General features: G+C 37.4%; 1 long non-coding RNA gene across 2 annotated transcripts; it reads right to left on the bottom strand.

Moving 5' to 3' along the window:
• Positions 1–1,856: 1,856 nt before the first annotated feature.
• On the bottom strand, positions 1,857–6,972 carry LOC110936565. 2 transcript variants are annotated; one of them, XR_002590123.2, is made up of 5 exons: positions 6,655–6,972; positions 4,531–5,039; positions 2,482–3,010; positions 2,293–2,412; positions 1,857–2,221 (listed from the first exon to the last, which is right to left on the bottom strand). It is a non-coding gene; the product is annotated as an uncharacterized LOC110936565 (long non-coding RNA). The 2 variants fall into 2 exon arrangements; XR_002590122.2 differs by having other exon boundaries at positions 2,293–2,391.
• Positions 6,973–16,832: the final 9,860 nt, after the last annotated feature.

Below are 16,832 nucleotides of genomic sequence, written 5' to 3'. Positions count from 1 at the left end.
GCTGAACTCCTCGCTTTTCTAACGCTGCGCAGGTAGTAAGACGGTCCCGAAGAGCTCTCCAAACCATGATCTTACACTTTAAAGGAACCCAAACTTTCCAATTTATAGTCGGAGTCTTGTGAGTATTAAAAGCATTATAGATAAACATCTTCGCTGAACTAACTGAAAACTTGTCGTTCGAATCACCTTTCCAGCTCCACGAGTCAGTGCCACCGCTCCATTGGAAGTTAAACAAGTCTTCCAACAATTGGAATAACTCAGATAACTCCTCCTGAGTAGACGGGACATACCTCCATCTCCAATCTAACGATTTGACACTATTTTGAACCTTCAATCTTTTACTGACAGTCACCCATTTGTCTGTTTCTAATCTGAACAGATTCGGATAAATCAACCTGAGCAGCGCATCACAAAGCCAGACATCACACCAGAAGGAAACCACAGTACCGTTACCAACGAAAAAGGAGTTTAACGAGCGGCCATTAGGCAATAACTTGTCACCAACTTTGCGATATCCTTCCAATTCCCACTAGCCGAATTAGAACAAGGCATGGAAGTCCATCTACGTGCAGACCCATTGCAAGCCACACTACGTCAAAAAAGTCTTACGGCCACACAAAAAAAGTGTGGCCATACGCCTTTCGCCACACTTTTTTTTTCCGGCTCAAGTGTGACCAAAGGTCAAGTCATCGTAGGTATCATACAGCCACATTCGGGTTTAGTGGTCGTAGCAACTTAAAAGTATGGCTAAAGGGTACCACTATTTCTTGTTGAAATCAGATTTTCTGTACAATAAGTGTGGCTAAAAGGTAGCAATAGCCACATGAATTTATTGTACGTGTGACCGTTTCTATTATATAGTCACTAAAAAGTTTGTTTTAGCCACATGAATTAAATGTGACTAAATGATAGCAACAGCCACATAAACTTACTGTAAGTGTGGCCGTTTTATTATTTAGTCACATGAGTTTACTATAAGTGTGGCCAAAAATTGTTTCTTGACACACAAAACAACTTTGTAATTTTAAATGTGACTATTGTCTAATCTTTAGTCACACATAAAGTTTTGTAATTTTAAGTGTGGCTATTGTTTAACCTTTGGTCACACATTGTTTTTTTTTTTCACATGACGTTTTCCATCATTCCATCACACAAAAAAGAAAGTGACAATAGTGTGGCTAATGTTTATGTAAAGCCACATGATTTTTTTTAGGTGTAGCTAATGACCAACCTTTGGTCACATATAATTTACTTCTCTCATGACGTTTGCTATCATTCCGTCACATAAAAAAACAAAGTAATGATAATGTGGCTAATAATTATATAAAGCCACATGAAACTTTATAATTTTAAGTGTGGCTATCATCTAAAATTTGGTCATACATATTCATTTTGTCCATTACGTATGCTAACATTCCGTCACATAAAAAAACAAAATAAGAATGACATGACTAAAAGATATGTAAAGCCACATGATTTTTTTTTTTTATTTTTGAGTTTGGCTATTGTGTAACCTTTGATCACAAATAATATATTTTACCAATGACGTTTGCTAATAGTTCGTCACACCAAAATAAACAAAATGACGATGGTGTGTCTAATGATTATGTAAAGTCACATGAAATTTTATAATTTTAAGTGTGACTGTTGTTTAATCTTTAGCCACACATAATATTCTTTCTCGTGACGGTTCATATCATTCCGTCACACAAACAAAAAACAAAGTGACTATGGTGTGACTATTGTTTAAGCTTTGGTCATACGTACTTATTGTGGTTTTATGTGACCATTTTCATGTAATTAGCTATTTTATTTTCAACTTTTTGTAAAATAAAAACAGTTGTCAGCATGAGAAAAACCTAAAACCAACTAATATTAACCAAAATTCATACATAAGTTTTCAACTTAAGTACTAATAACAAACTTCTGATAAAATCTATCTACAAAAGTTGAAAAGAGAAATGACAATAAACATAAACTAAAAACTATTTATAGATTTATTCTTCATGCTTATATACTCGTACTTTTCGACTTGAAAGTGCTGCAAGAACTATGATCAGATGATAAAGCATGGCATGTCTTCAACACTTTTTTAGAAACATCCTGTTGCGTTCAGGTTCTTTGTGATTGGTAAATTTTCATCGTAAGTGCATCTTGGAAAATCCAGTTTTCTCACAACGCGTGGTCCTACCGGCAACTTGTTCGCCTTTGGGCGAATATTCTACAACAACTGATTCTTTTTAGTTTTCATCTAATGATAGGTTGGTTAAAGAAAAGATGTGAGTCAAGTACCTGACGAAGGATAGCATCTCAAATATTTTATTATCTCATTTCTAGATCGTCTTTAGGAAGCATGGACCTTAGTTGAAGCAGGTTCTCTTAGTATGCTATCTAACCAAATCAAATCCACAACTAATACAAGTTTTTATTCTCTTTCTTATTAAAAAAGAGGATAAAGATTAATATGAAAAATTAACCAACCTTCTTACAAGAAGATGGGTCTCCTGCATCTCCTTTGTTTTCATCCTTGTACTAGAGTTTGTTTAGAAAGATGTGTGGATTACTCAAAGGTAGAAACTCCATTGCAGTTTTGCGGATGTCGTTATCCATGTGTGGCACTATCAATTCGACCTAGCTCCATCCTTAATTAACACACAACCTGTCTCAGTTTGAACAAAAACACTTCTTCTGCTGGCGGGTTTCACCACTTCGATTCTTGTGTTTCCAGGGTACTCACGTTCCTAAGGAACTTTTGAAAAATAATACAACCATTTGAGTTTCAACTAGGCTGTCCAGGTCAGCAGACATGAACCAAATGAAGGTGATTGACCTGAAGATTTGCCAACCCACTGTCGGCTGCCTGCAATAGATCCGTCAGCAATTCGCCTTCATTGTTGATCCATAGAGGTTCTTTTAACTTGTATGAAGCAAGAACAAATACAGGTAATGAGATTTTTAGAGGACCTGTCTCTCCCAGGATTCATAACAGGCGTATGCTCATGTTGATTGCCTGCAATAAACAATTATGTAAATTTTAATGTAGAGACACACAGACCCCCAGGAATGGACTAGCATACAAACAATTTATCTAAATTGATTGGTGAAAAAACTGGATCTATATTAACATTTTCACTTTCATTGCTAAAGTTATGTGTATCTCCTAATGTTTTGCATCTGAATCCGCAAGACCCCACCCAGTATCGTCTCTCTTGATGCATTTTAGGGTGGTGTTTGGATATGTTAACTAGAGGTAATCACGTGATACTAATCATACTAAGATAAATGTAATAAAACAGGCTGTTGGAGATAGTGTTTGAACATGTCACGCTATTTGAGGTTGTAAGTTGTAACCATCAGATGCTCGGTTTTTCATGTGTTTGGAAACTCTGATTACTCGAATAAATTAAGAAAACAACCAAAAAAGACCCTGTTGTGGAAAAAAAGTAAAAGGGATCAGTTTATCCAAGCACTAGAAACTGGTACTTATTTCAGTAATCAAATCATCAGCTTCAAAATCCAACACAAAAGTTATATAGAAAAAATACAAACCTGTGAATGGTGTATGAAGAGAATGAAACGTCAAAAAAACAAAAAAACAAAAAAACAAATCACAACTTTTCATGCTTTCAGCTCTGGGAAGTAACGCGCAAAATCAAGTATCTATGCAACAGATTAATGTAGAATTAATTTATATCAGAAAGACCACATAACATATCTTATAACTTTATTAGACACTTTTTTAATAAACAAACCTTATCAGTCAAAGGTTCACGATAGACCTGGCAAACGGGTTGGTTCGGTTTGGGTTGGGTCATGGGTCAAAACAGGTCAATTATAAAAAGGGTTGTTTTGGTTCGGGTCGAAACGGGTTCGGGTCAGAATGGGTCCGGGTTGGAACAGGTTTCGGTTTGGTTTGGGTTAGACCTAATAGTCCCGGTCAGGCAACGTGCGTACCCACTATTCATTTTCCTCAGAATAATGAACTCGAATGTCACCTGCGTTTAATCATTCTGACCCGTTTAATCACCAGCCTCAACCCGTTCCTCAGAAAAAGATTGTTAATGGGTATATTTTTGATAATTTATAAACTTAAAACTGGGTAAATATGAAATTTCAAAATTCTAATCCTATGAATTGGAGTCCCCAAGTTTAATTCTTTGTGTCGCTTCCTTAAAAAAAATACAAGGTATCTCCCTATCTGAAGCAACTAAACACTAGATTCAACAAGTAAGAAGCATACATTTAATACTAACATACTAACTACTAACCCGGTTAGTGACATCCTAACCGTATGCCGTTAAAAAAACATACATTATTATGAAAAAATGAAGTTATCTTCAACAAATCTGAACGCAAAGCCCTGTAATTAGTCACAAAACGAATTTATCACCAGTTCTTTAGTGAATTATACACTAAGTTTGTTACCAATTGCAAATTATACACAGAAAATCGCAGATTACGAGTAGAAAATTACAGATTACGAATTGAAAATTGCATATTAAGAGTAAACATTAAAGGAGTTCCTCATACCTGCTGAGTAACTGTTGACTGGTGAAATCCGCCCGGAATCTTATTGCTCGATATTTGAATCATCTGATCAATGTGGGATTTTGTTCACCCGTGGGTTGTTTCGCAACCCTAAATGACCCGTGGATTTAACTTTGCCAACCCAATTTGACCCGTAGATTAGTTTTTGCATGTATTAATTGACCCGGTCTAACCCTTTGACTATAAAAACATTACCCAAAACCACCCATAACAGTTTATAAAAGACCCATATTGACCCATATTGATGCATTAGGGTCAGGATTGTCCCCCCTAGTTCCCGACCTCAAGGTTGATTGCGCTCCAAATACTCGAATGAAAGACAACTTTGAGGTCTTGCTGATTCACCCTCATCACTAGAGAAGCCTTATTGAAGGGCGTGTTGGTAATTTAACGACGACTGATCCAACAACTGAAAAATTTCACTCTTTGGGAGGTCGTAATCACTACTTGAGTCCCGAAAAGAGTCAACATCGCTGTCCTCGGTGTGGTTCCTATCACAGCATGAAACAAGATTAATGTCTAATAGAAAATCGAATAAAATCACGTTCAAACACTACAGACTGACGAAACAAAATTTAATACTTGAAATACATGTATAAATATATATCAAAAAGACATCTCCGAAACACTAAAATATGTATGTTTACAGGGTACAAGGACATTACAAACAGTTGGTCAAGAAAAAACCAAACATAGAGTAAAACAAGTGTAATAACTAATAAAGTATTAAACAAAATACCATAATCGCTCAACCAATAGATAGAAACCCTAAGTGCATCCTAATAGAATCTTATGTAAGCCACAAGCCAGGTTATTATAATTAGGGTTCAATCAGTATAGTAAAATAGAACAAACACAAAGCAGTCTTACAACATGTAGGCTATAGTTCACATCAAGGAGCATTCATGAAACTAAGCAAGTTCATGAATCATTATTTTTGGATAAAATAACAAAAAGAAGAGTCTGTTGAAACAATTCAACCACTTAAAGGATCGAAAAACCATATACCTTGATTTGGCTGAAGATTTCAAAGGGTCCATGTATAATAAATGTTAAGCTTCACTATGCCTGTCAAACCACCTAAATGCCATGCCTATCAACAGTTTTGGCACTAAGCCATGTGAGGGTAAAAGCTTTTGCAAATACCTCAAACTGAACCGTAATTCATACTCATGACTATCATATGCTGACACCAATAACAAGTGTACATTCACATTTGGATTATTTAAGATTTTAGTTCACCATCAATTGGTTCACTATTGAGGCCCGGGAATGCCAAAAACATGTAACTTAGGTTATTCACATGTTTTACTATGATTTAGTATACAAACCATACTCAAGCATCGACGCGCCTACAAGCTTAAGTTCAAGTATAATGCTAACTTACACTAAATTACACAAATGGTCATTTCACATCAACTTAACAACCATATCCTACATCTAGCCTTAAGGACCAAAAGTGTTACAAGATTGTACAAGGTTATTATTTCTCAAAAGTTAGGACCAAATCCAAATTATGAACATGATAGGGACCAGGACCATCTGTATAACACACTCCGCTAACTTATTTTTCAGACTCTTTTGAAGGACCACATTTTCAAGTTACCTGGACTGTTTGTTATTACTTGTGCTCAAAGCATACAAGCCTCAAAACAGGAGGCACACATGCTCTTTGTAGTACTAATATCACAAAAGAGAACATTAATCCATATGCTATCATAAAGGTAATGACCATATCATCTGTATTAAATCAAGTCCGCACAAGCAGATATTCATATCATTGCTCTTTTCCAATAATAAAATTAACGTTTACTAAACAAATCAGAAGTCAAAACCTTCCATTTCTATAACATAATTTTATACAGCCCTAAAAGAACACTGAATCACTGAACAAACCAAAATCAACTTCAGTTCTAAAACCAATGTTAAATAACATCCAAGAAAATTAATTCTGAAAACTAAGAATTTATTTGCTTTCATTAAAAGAACCCCTATTCAACCAGATGATAATTGATATGTTTGAATTCCCCCAATTCGTAACCCTAGATCGAAGTTCAAACAAAGCATATGATATAACCGAAAGATGAATAAGAAACTAGGGTTTACCTTTTCCGGTCGCACTATGAGGCGAAATCACCGGAAATTCCAATCCATGTAGTCTGCAATTAGAACCAACCCTCAGATCTGCATCACTCGAACTCAACTTTTCATATCCAATCCATGTAGTCTCCGTATGGAGGGAACAAATATATAACACGTTTGAGAAACTAACACTAATCACATAGATAAAAGGATTCACATAGTCGATCTTCTCGAATCGGAACCAGGAACAGATATGGTATGAGGTGGGAACAGTTTACAGTTGTGAGATGATTTAAAGTTTAGATATATGTGGCTAATGTATATTATTTGGTCACACAATTTTTTATATGTGGCTTTAAAGTTTAGATATATGTGGCTAATGTATATTATTTGGACACACAATTTTTTTCTCTGTGGTATTTGCTATTATTCTTCACACAAAACAAAAATAAAACATAATACGAAAATAAATTATCAATGGTGAGGCTAGTTGTTATGTAAAGCTATATCAAAATTTTGCAATTTTACGTGTGACTATTGTCTATTCTTTGGTCATATATATTTTTCATGACATTTGCTATCATTCCGTCACACAAAAATAAACTAAGAAACAATGGTGTTACGAATCTTTATGTATAGCCACATAAAATTTTGTAAGTTTGAGTGTGACTATTGCCTAACATTTTGTTACACAAAATAATATATGTGACCATATGTATTACCTTTTAGCTACATCATCACATAAATACTGTGATCGTATATCATATTTGGTCACACTTTTTTTAGTGTGGCTACTAAATGTCTTAGTTTTTTTCCCAAAGATATGATATAGCCACATCGTTAAAAAATACCATGGTCGTAGATCACATTTCGCAACACATTTCCAGTGTGGCTAATAAATGTCACAATTTTTTTCTTAAATTGTGGCTAAAGGTTTCAAAAATATGGGTTTTTGGTCACATAAAACAATTACCATGGTCGTAGATCACATTTGGCCACACTTTTTTTTAGTGTGACTAATAAATGTCACAGTTTTTTCTTAAAGTGTGGCTAAAGGTTTTGAGTTGTTATATAATGGCCACATGAATACGTAAAATGTGTGACGATAAGTGGGCTTAAAGTTTTTCAAATGTTAGAAATGACCTTTAGCCACACATATAATCAAAAGTGTGGCTGGACGCTTTGGCCATATGTGTGGCCGTAGGTGGTTTTTGACGTAGTGCCATGACAATGCGCTTCCAAAGACTATTGCCCTCCTTTTTAAACCTCCACGACCATTTAAGCAATAAAGCCTCGTTTGTTTGCTGTAAATTGGAAACGCCAAGGCCACCATCTTTCTTTGAAGTAGATATAATCTCCCATGAGATCCAAGGAATCTTTCGATCAATGCTAGAACCCGACCAAAAGAATTTTCTCATGATAGCTTCAATTTTTTCAATAACCATTTTTGGAGCTTTGTAGAGCGATAGGTAATAGATCGGTAAGCTTTCAAGAACCGACTTGATGAGAATTAAGCGGCCACCAATAGACAAGCATCTAGCTTTCCAAGACGCTAGCCTATTTTTAATAACTTCTATAACCGAGTCCCAATTACAAATCCTGGACATATTCGCTCCAACCTTAATACTAAGATAAATAAAAGGAAGACTACCCCTACGGCAACCCAACACCTCCATCATATCATCCACCTCATTGTCGGTGGTGCCAATCCAATAAAGATTAGATTTAGAAATATTAATACGAAGGCCCGAGCATAGATGAAAAATTCGAAGGATTCGCGCCGTACTTTGTATGTTCTCCCTAGACCATTCTCCCATGATTAACGCATCGTCTGCGTAAAAAAGGTGAGTAATATCCGCTTCATTATCCGCGACCCCCATACCTTTTAAGACCCCGATCTCCTTAGCTTTCTTTAATAAACACGACAAAGCTTCCATAAGAAACAGAAAAAGAAAAGGGGATAGAGGATCACCTTGGCGCAACCCCTTCTCACACTTAAATTCGAAAGTAGGAGAACCGTTAACAAGGACCGAAGCCCGAGCAGAAAGAAGAACCCCTTCAATCCATTTGCACAAAATAGACGGGAAGCCCATTTGATCCAAAATAGCCAGCAAAAACTTCCAATTCACGTTATCGTAAGCTTTTTCAAAATCGATCTTCAATAAAAAAGCCTTTCTACCTTTTTTCTTTAACCATGCTCGAAGCTCATTGATCATTAACGGGCCGTCTAAGATAAAACGCTCGGCAATAAAAGCAGATTGGGATTCAGAAATAACCTTACCCATAACCTTTTTAAGTCGATTAGAAAGGATTTTAGAAAGAACCTTACTAATCATCCCAATCAAAGTAATGGGTCTGTAATCTTTAAGACCCAAAGGTGTTTTAACCTTTGGAATCAAAGTGATAAACGAAGATGCACACCCCGGATTAATGACTCCAGACTCGTGAAAGTCCGAGACGATACGCCAAAAATCGTCTTCAAGCAAATTCCAAAATCTTTTAACAAACCGAAAATTGAAACCATATGGACCTGGCGCCTTATTATACCCACACTCAAAGACTGCAACTTTCACTTCTTGTTTTGTAAACGGCACAACCAAAGCGTCACTGTCACTTGATGAAATAGTCTTCAAACCGGGACAAATGAGAAGGGGCCGATTCTTAACTTGTTCTTTAAAATGATTCCGGAAAAAATTCATAACTTCTTTCTTTATCAAGGTAGGCTTAGAAACCCACCTCCCATCGATCATCAAACCTGGGATCCCATTCCTAGCTTTTTTGCCATTCACTATATTATGGAAATAATTCGAATTCTCATCCCCCATAGACGCCCATTTCACCCGAGATTTTTGCTTCAGGTCACAGTTCTTTCGGATTTGAATCTCTTCTAAGCATCTACAACATTCGGAGCACACCCACAATTCTTTATTAAATAAATGCATTTCAAAACAACTTGCTAGCAAAGTTAGTAGGAATAAAAAAACATAGTTTGGTGGGTATATCTGAAATCTGAAACACCTGAAACGGATATACCCAAAACCTGAAAGATTTATTTGAAAGTATTGAGTGAAAAAAGTTGGGGAAAACTTGTATTATAACAACCCTTCTAAAATATTTTTGGACACCCCTAAATGTCCTAAAATATACCCCGTACGCGATAAACGAGCCCAAAACACCCTTGTACTTATTAAAAACAAGAAAAAACAAAATTATGTGGTTGTCGCGGGCCACGACCCAGACACCTTTGTTCTTCGCGGGGCGCGAGGCTCACTGACTTGCCGGACACACAATGCCGCCACGTGTCGACACGTGGCAAGGCTAGGTTCGCTGACTGGTCGAGCCTAAACCCTAGTTTACTCTCTCGCGGGCCGCGAGAGAGTTATCTAAAGCTTACGCGGGCCGCAAGCCACCCTAGATCAGCCCTATAAATTGGGTCGACGAGCTCATTTGAATTTCGTTCAATTCTGAATTCTCTCTCTCACTTTCTGATAGATATTACTATAACCGGGCATAATACCCACTATAAAGCGAAGCTCTGCCTCGTCGTAATTACTATAACCCTGCTATTACCCTACACGATCGATTTAGAATTCTGTAACGCATGTCGGCTCTGCCCGACTCAGTCGTTGGAATTCTGTCTCGTGTTACACTCGATTGATCTAGGATTCCGTAATGCATGTCGGCTCTGCCCGACTCAGTCATTGGAATTCTGTCTCGAGTTGTATGGTTAATGTGAAGTGGGTTATTTTACTAACACGTGTGCATTGTTTGATTTTAATAGATAATAACCAGGAGAATCACCAGTAAGCTTTAGTTTTACCTAAGTCAACAATGTGAGTACATCTGCTTTTTGCCACCTTTTTGTAAATATGTTGTGAGTCAAAATGTTTTACCAAAACCTCAATGTTTTTAAATAAACACTTAACAGTAATTGAGTATTTGTGATTCTACAATTACTGCCGGTATGTTGGGGTTTTGTATACAAAATATGAAAGACGTTACCATTGGACAAAGAGTTAGCCAATGGGTAATATGACCCACAGGTCAGGTGTTGACAATACTGAATGAGTAATTGAGTAGATATAAACAAATGTAATTGTGTTGACAATATGACCCACAGGTCAGGTGTTGACAATGCTGATAAAATGTTTTAAAACGCGTTTTAGGTAACACAATGTGAACGCCATTAGAAGCCAGCTGGAGAGCACTGAACGCTTGGAAAAGTGGCTATAAAAGTTACCTAAATAAGAAGAAGTTTTTGTTTTCAATAATTAGGGTTTATCCCTACATATGTATTGTCAAATGAACTTGGGTTTCATCCTAGTAGATTATTATTATAAAAAGTTGGTGGTTTACTCTGATAAAAATATTTCCTAACTACGGTCCTGATGTATTCCATTGCCAAATTAATAAACACCGATACCACTGATACTGTCCCTCGCGGCTCCCACTCCCGGGGTAGGGGTCGAGGGTTGCGACAGAGAGTGGTATCAGAGCTACAGCCACTGGTTTAAGCCAAAGAAGTGTTCTGCTGACACTTAAATTTTATATTCCGTGTTAGGAAATAACTTATGTGTAAATATTGTTTTGTGTTATTTGACTATTTGTTAGTTTACAGTATGAGTGAGCAAGGAACTTCGGACGCTTATCGTCATTTAGATAGTTCACCAAAAAATGAGGGAACATCATCTCAACCTAATCCCTCAGGATACTCAGCCGATACTGAGGAAGGGATATTTATATTTAAGGCACGGTCTGAGGAACCTTTTACTACTAAAAAGAGAGGTTGGTTTAATAGAGGAGCACATGAGAGAGGAAAAAGAATGAAGAAGTTACAACAACAGAGGGCGATAGTCAGGGCTAATAGGGAAGCAAATGCAAAGATTTAGGAGACAGTCAATAGGCCACCTTAGGAGGAAGAACTAGATAGACAGCTGGCCAATTTTCACATGTTAGCCACTACAGCAGTAGACTCTAACTTAAATCAAATAGCTGAACCGCCACTGTTACCTTTATTCTCTACCAACAGATGCTAGAACCTAACTAGGAAGATCTATTTCCAATCCCAGATGTAGATCCTTATGAGATTCCCAGAATTCCCCCACCAAACCCCATAGCTCAGTACACAAACCTTAACCCTCTTGATCGTTTTTAGAGCAGCGAATGGTGGACGCAGAGTGTAATAAGAAACCCATACCCTTATGGACAACCTATCACCCAACACCCTAATCCAATAGCAGCACCCATGCCACCTATGAGCTAGGTAAATTTAGTGGAAATTCGCTCATTGGGTGATGAATTAGTAGAAGAAGGAGATAGAATTCGTCTAATAGGAGAAAAGCTTATGTGGAAACATGTCGAGCGCGATATACATGATTGGATACATGATACTTAGAATAATGCCTAGATGTATATGTAATTTTGTACTTTGAGAAAAAAAAATTTAGATACGAATGCATAACTACTAGTATATTTGAATTCCAGTTGTAGTATGTAAATGATGCATATAATGATCGACGTTTTTGATCAATTTGTTTGTGTGATTATGTATAAGTAATTATATTATGTGATAATTAATACTTGCTAAATATTCCCTATTCAGATGGACAACGAAGTAAATCAGGAAAATCAGAATAATGAGAATAAGGGAAACCAAATAGATAACAGTGCCATCCAACATATAGTAGCACAAGGAATTATAGATGATTTGCCTTATATTATCAAGACTGTTAAAGAAGCAGAAAATAATGGAAGTAAACGCCAACACACTGAACCAAGTCACAGTGTGAATAATGATAACGGACCTATTATCCAAGCTCCAATTCCTAAAAGAAGAAGGAGCGCTTCTTACGGTTGTTCTTATAAAGAATTCTTGGCTTGCCAACCCAATAGACTTCTCAGGAAATGAAGGAGCCATTGCAGCCTTACGTTGGATAGAAAAGACAGAAGCAGTCATAAAAATAAGTAAATGTGTAGATGAAGATAAGATTATGTTTGCTTCTAATCTTTTCAGAAATGCAGCCTTAGAATGGTGGAATACTATTCTCCAATCTAGGGGAAGTGACATAGTTTATAATATGGAATGGATCAACTTTAAGGAAATGGTTGAAAGAAAATTTTGTCCTCCTAATGGGAAGGAACAAATCGCCAATAAGTTCCTAAATCTCAAAAGGAATGGAATAGACTGCAAAGGTTACACTACCATATTCTTCGAATATGCTAGGATAGTGCCAACCTTAGCCTCACCTGAACCAGTGTTAATCTCCTGTTATATTTGGGGATTAATTAGTGAGATTAGACATGTAGTCAAGGCAGCTAGATCACAAACCATAGAAGAAACAGTAGAACTAGCCAATATCCTGACTGATGAATTGGTACGCACACAAGAGGAAAACCAGAGAAAGAACCTAGCTCTAAAGCTTACCCAGGAATTTCGCTACGGTAATTCCAGCCATGGGAAACGAACAGGTTCTTCCTCTACACCTTATTGTAGATATTGCAAAAGAAAGCATTCTAGAAAATGCTCTATATGCTACAACTTTTGCAAAATGCCGGGGAACAAGGAAGAAAACTGTAGGAGGGTGACCTTCGTGTTATCAAGATATATTAGTATTCTAGTTCTGCATTGATGACATTCTCAATAGCTAGTAATGCTCTATATAACTAGATCCTTTTGTCTCGTGTTACACTCGATTGATCTAGGATTCTGTAATGCATGTCGGATCTGCCCGACTCAGTCATCTGTCTCGAGTTGTACGGTTAATGTGAATTGGGTTATTTTACTAACACGTGTGCATTGTTTGATTTTAATAGATAATAACCAGGAGAATCACTAGGAGCTTTAGTTTTACCTAAGTCAACAATATGAGTACATTTGCTTTTTGCCACCTTTTTGTAAATCTTTTGTGAGTCAAAATGTTTTATCAAAACCTCAAATATTTTGAATAAACTGTTAGACCGTTTGTCAGGATCTGTTCGTGTGGAACGTGGCTGGATCGATCAGAATCAGTGTGCGGAATCCATTGATTATGTCAAAGAATCAACAACAACTCATTCAACGTTTAAATCCGTCTGCTTTCTATAGAAGAATGTGAAAGTACAATTATTCCGGTAGAAACACAGACTGGCAGAGCTTTGCTATCCATTTCAGCAAAAGTTCTTTCTAACTAACACTAGCTAGCTATTTATAGGCAACAACCAGGGAGGGTTTTCTGCGTCTTCGTTCTTTAGCCCTCTGCCTTCTCTTTTCTGCCTTTTCTTCCAGCATCTTTCGCCCCTCAAAGGCCTTCCAACTTCATTCCACCACTTTCGGTATTCAGGATCACCGTCGCGCTTTCTATCCCAACTAGGGATCTTGTTTTCTTCCTTTTCAATAGGTGTCTGGTCCGTTGGAGGAGGTCTCATAAGCTTATATCTCCCAAGCCTCGCAGCTTTCTCAGCAATCTCTTTAAACTTCTGGCTGCGATTGTATCTCTTCAAGAATTCATCATTCTCTAGGTCTCTCCACTTAGACTTCCAGTATCTCCCAGAGTTGATGTCTTTTGCGAAGCACACATCCACAATCTTTTGATATTGCATCGCTTGAACTTTGTCTCGCTTCTCTACACAATCTTGTTATAGAACAAGCAGTCTATATCTTTCTTTGAGTAGTTCACAAGCCACATAGGATCCAATATGCTGATCCTTCTAGAAGCTCCAGTGAACTTGTGAAATAGTGAGATTACCGCTTCCGCTGTGCTTTCATTATATAACCACCCTTGAAAATCCTCATGAAAGTCTTGTTCCATTGCACGTAGCGGCATATTCTTTAAACACTTTGGCGACTTGATATCCAAAGTAATGTCATTCTCTCCAGACTCCAAAATTGTAACAATTTGCTTTGGGAATTGAGGCTTCCTGTGTAACATTTGTGCTTGTAATCATCATGAACAGTTCTATTATCAATAAAATAATGTTATTTGATCCCAATGTTTGTTTGGTTGTGTTTTACATTTTTCATATTTTGACTTCTGTTCAATTTCAAACTCTACATCGCTTCCTGGAGAGTTATACGCTAACTGGTGCTTAAACGTACTCAGTTTAATGCGACAAATACTCCGGAACATCAACATATACTCAACATACCGTAAATAACCTTTAAATAACTTAGAAATAAGTTTTGAAGGCTTTGGTATGGCAAAAACAAGTTAATTCGCTTACAGGGACTAAACTTGACAAACTGCGAAAGTATGCCAATTTGAACTGTGACGAACATTCCGGAACATGTCCATAAGTTAAACATACCATAAATATCCTTTACATAGCTTAGAAATAGGCATTGAGGTGTTTGGTATGCTAAAACAAACTTTTGGATCATTCAGGGACTAAAAGTGTCAAAAAGTGCACAAGTTTGCACTTTCGCGCATAACTTACGTTCTGAATACATCCGGACATCCAAAAATTTATGTAAGCATCCTTATATTATGCCTTAGTGTTTGGCATAAGAAAAATCCATTCGTCGCGTCATTTGGATCATTTTTCGCGCTTATGCGCATTCCGTCGTAATTAACCGAACATTGCGATCGTACGGCCAAACGAACCAACATCTGACACATTTTTGAGCATGTTTCATGTCCACAATGTTTAGGCATCATTTTAGGGCCTTAAAGTTGGCTTTACAGGCCTTAGAAGGGCTGAAAATGGCTTAAATACGCAACAGGGACCAAAAGTGTAAATTCTGCAAGTGGTGCAGATCAGAAGCCTCAGGCGGCCCGCGTGAGTTTTGCCTGAATGTTGAGGCGGGCCGCGTGAGACTGTCAGACAGAATAAATGTTGCATTTAATGCAGTTTGGCCTTTCGATCGATCAAGGGGCAATGCCCTTTCACCCAATCAAGAGCCAAGGGGCATTTTCTGACTTACCACAACATTGCGACAAGTGTACGCACGAGATCGTGGCACGATATTCGATAAACGATCCTAACGGTTCCACTTTTCCTATAAATACCCCCCCCCCCCTTTGTTCCAAAAACCCACACAATCTGATCTTAAGGCTCTAAGTTGGAACCATTGTTTCATACCTGAGCTATTTGATCTAGATTAGCACTTGGGGACCCTCCGTAAGTCTTCTTTCGCTCTTTTATTCGCTTTTCGAGTCCGAAAGTCAACGTTTTGTTGACTTTCTGCATTGACCAGCTTATGGTCGATGCGAAGTTCATGGAACTTCATAACGTGAGCGTGATCACGATGGTTATAGCCCGTATTGACTATAGCTACTGATCACCACGTTACCTAGGCTCAGTGACGAGTCGTAGTTTCGGCCAAAATGCGCATTCTTGCGTATTTTGTAACCAAACTACTCGCGAGCATCAAAGCCGTTTGTTTTGATGCCAAACCTATTTTCTAAACTTAGTTATGCATGTTCTAACATGCTTAGCTCGTCACTTTTAGTTTAGTGCTTATATAGGGTCGTAAGGTAAGCGATCTAAACCATCGCTTATACTTTCGAACCTGACCCATTTGGTCGATCATTAGGATCCGGCCAAACACCTTAGGTGACCATAGCTATAACCTTCCGAGGTTATACCTTGTGGTCGCGATGTTAGGCGTTCCGAACGCGTTCTACGCGAACGACGCGTTAGGGTAGCATAAGCTACCTAAACAGGTCGTGATGGGCCGTAAGCACTTAGGTTAAGTTTCATTTTGGTATGTAGGCTTTGTTAAACCATATTACACGAGTATCCATACTCGTTTGGTTTACGAACCCGCGTACTATCCGATCCTTCCGATTTGGTCCGGTATATTAACATAGCTACCTATTAGGTGCCGTTTGATATCCCGTGATCTTTAGCATTATCTGGTTATTATACAAGAACTCAAAGCAATCTCAGGTGAGTACATAGAACCACATCTTTTATTGTTTTCCAAACTGTTTTGGGGTGAAACACATGTGCCTATCTGTTACTTTCATGCTTTCCATGTTTTCACATCATATGCCTGCTATGTTGTTAGTACATTATAGTACATGATTTCATTACATTTCATGCTATGTATGCCCATTGTGTGCGTACTTAGTACATTTGATTTACATTACATTTCTGTTGCATATGTTTACTCAGCATATGGACACATTGATTTACATGAACATTTCTGTTGCATATGTTTACTCAGCATATGGACACATTGATTTATATGAACATTTCTGTTGCATATGTTTACTCAGCAT

This window comes from Helianthus annuus, chromosome 4 (assembly GCF_002127325.2).
Source record: "Helianthus annuus cultivar XRQ/B chromosome 4, HanXRQr2.0-SUNRISE, whole genome shotgun sequence".
In the NCBI taxonomy this organism is placed as follows: domain Eukaryota; kingdom Viridiplantae; phylum Streptophyta; class Magnoliopsida; order Asterales; family Asteraceae; genus Helianthus; species Helianthus annuus.
The sequence above is the reverse complement of the archived record's forward strand: the minus strand, read 5'-3'. Positions and strand labels throughout refer to the sequence as shown.